The 2500-nt window shown below is 35.6% G+C and overlaps 1 long non-coding RNA gene across 1 annotated transcript in view; it reads right to left on the reverse strand.

Moving 5' to 3' along the window:
- Positions 1-97, reverse strand: part of LOC138865596 (uncharacterized) — a 4125-nt gene extending 4028 nt beyond the window's left edge. Inside the window, exon 1 of the long non-coding RNA XR_011399423.1 lies at positions 1-97. This exon is cut by the window's left edge and continues 33 nt beyond it. This is a non-coding gene — a long non-coding RNA (uncharacterized lncRNA).
- Between the last annotated feature and the right edge of the window lie 2403 nt (positions 98-2500).

The raw sequence follows: 2500 nt of genomic DNA on the forward strand, positions 1-2500 counted from the left end.
AAGGAGGAAGGCGTTTGATGTAGTTTGTCCTGGATTTGTAAGCTTCTCAGGGTCCGTGCAGTCACAGGCGTTCTCGTGTCAGTGTGCGAATAGTAACGAGAGTCCAGTGTTTACAGAGTAATTGGAAATTTAAGATACATTATTTAACAAATAACAAACACTTTTTAAAGAGTAATTGGAAATATAGAATAAATTATTTAACATATCAATAAACAAGGTAACGTATGAGGAAATATATGAAACTATGAAGAAGTACAGGAAATTAATTTACTAATATAGATTTTGAAGAATATAGGCAAACATACCGGTTTCACGTTCCTTATATTTAACTAAACCAAGAATATATAAGGGAAAAATAAGAATAGCATTATTCAGATGAAGACTCAGGGATAAAGAGTTTCGGAAAACCTTTAACATTTAATAACAAGGTAAACAGAAATTCTATTTGTGTTACAGTATTTTCAAATTGTCTTTGCCGTTTGGTTTCTTTGGCGTATATTTTTTTTTTCCTCATCGCAGAAACATTATCTTTTGAAATGGTTTTACTCCAAGGATGCTCTCATTTGTAGTTTTTTTTTTTCTTCCTGCTGGAACATATTCATAGATGTTAAAAAATAATAGAAGTAGAAGTCAACATTGATGGTAAGAATATTACCGTATTGAAGAGACAAATGCTACGAACGTTAGCAATAACAATAATAGTTGTAATGATAATAGTGGTGTTACTAATTACATCCCTGGTAGTGGTAGAAACTATGGGGGTAAAATAGCAATGAAAACAGTAATGATAATAATAGTAAGTGGCAGTAGTAAAGATAATAATAGTATTGGCGATAGGGACAATAACACGCACTAATATAAGCAAGGGAGCGCTTGGGCAAGAATTCTTGCCGATAGCCCAAGAACTGTACCGTTCCCTGCTTAAAACGCTTTCCAAGGCGGGCAAGCCCTGTTCAGTGATGCCAGACATGTGGGTGTCTTTCTATAAAGTATAGATCATAACAGCCCTCGTAGAGCATAGACATGTCAAAATAACACACCTATATATACTTTAAGAGCAATTGAGAAGTATTCCCACCAACAATCTCGGAGAGATAACTTATACATAAGTCTAGGGTTGAGTTTATTTCATTGGCAGTTAGCACGAGTTTGAGCGCGCTTTTCAAAACAACTGACAAGCTAGCATCAATATGACAGAGAAGTAAATAAATCTACCCGGACATCTTTACAGAGCATAATATTTTCTCCTATTTGCATATACAGTGCCTCTAAAACTGTGATACACACTTCCGATTGGCAACCTTTACACTCTGACGCGCTATCAAAACAAATAAACATTACTGAATTAAAATATAGGCCTACCAGTTTCCATATACATGATTTTATGAAGTTGAAAATAAGTCACCAAATACAATGCCAACAGAAGAATATCGCTAGATTTTTTTCAGGCTTTTCACTTAAAATAATCTCTATTTCATTGGATAGTAGATATATTCTCGATTTAGAGGGAAGAGGAGTTTAAAAGTAAGAGATAATTTCGTTTTATAATGATTTATGATTTACAAGAAAAAAAAATGATAATTTTTCATTCACATAATCTCCATATATAATTTTATGCAAATTATAGAATCAAATAGCGAAAAAAAAAGGATTTCTCTGATAACATATTAAGCGGAGTTCTTGGCCAGCGCTCGCATTCGAAGACTAACCAGTACAGGACGCGACCGGCGCTGTTGCCATGGAAGAACTTTCCCTATTTATAACGCTTTTAGTAATATCAGCAACAGAAACATTATCATTAGTAGTAGAGATAACTGTAGAAACAGTAGTAGTAGTAGGAACTAGAATAGTAGCAACAGCAGTAACACCAATAGCAAGAGCAAAGGCAGGGGATTTTCCAGCAGAAATCACCGTACGAATCGTATTAAATATATTTTATGTCTCTACCCCGTTAGCACACTGCAGTCGAACCTCCAATGATTACGTAATGCGAGATATCGCTGGCAGCAGAATTAAGCAATTTATGGAAGTGACTTTCGTGCTGACGCTGTTGCAACATGAGCGAGCGCACACCCCACTGTCGCAATTCAACCCACATAACGAAATATTCAGAGGTATGTTGCTGTGTGATGAAGTTGCAGTGTTGTTTGCGAAAGGGTGCAATGTTTCATCATCACGAGGTTAATGGAAACCGTCTTTGTATTAATTTATATGCGCTATAGGTCACGAGAGCCTCATTCACCAAGTCTGAAGTTGAACACCGGCAGTTCCTTGACAGTCAACACGAGATAATGTATGCGCTTCCTTGTCTCACTCTCCTTAATTCCAGTCTTTGTGCGTTCTCATGAATACGTCTCTTATTTCTTGAAAGCTCTCTTCTTGTTTAGAACGAATAAGGCAAAAAATATCTTTATCTCTAAAAGTTAGTATGATTCATTCAGTTACTTTTGAAATGTACATCATCTCAAAGTTTTTGTAACAACTGTGGATTTATATGCTG

The sequence above is a fragment of the Penaeus vannamei genome, chromosome 21, assembly GCF_042767895.1.
Source record: "Penaeus vannamei isolate JL-2024 chromosome 21, ASM4276789v1, whole genome shotgun sequence".
Classification (NCBI taxonomy): domain Eukaryota; kingdom Metazoa; phylum Arthropoda; class Malacostraca; order Decapoda; family Penaeidae; genus Penaeus; species Penaeus vannamei.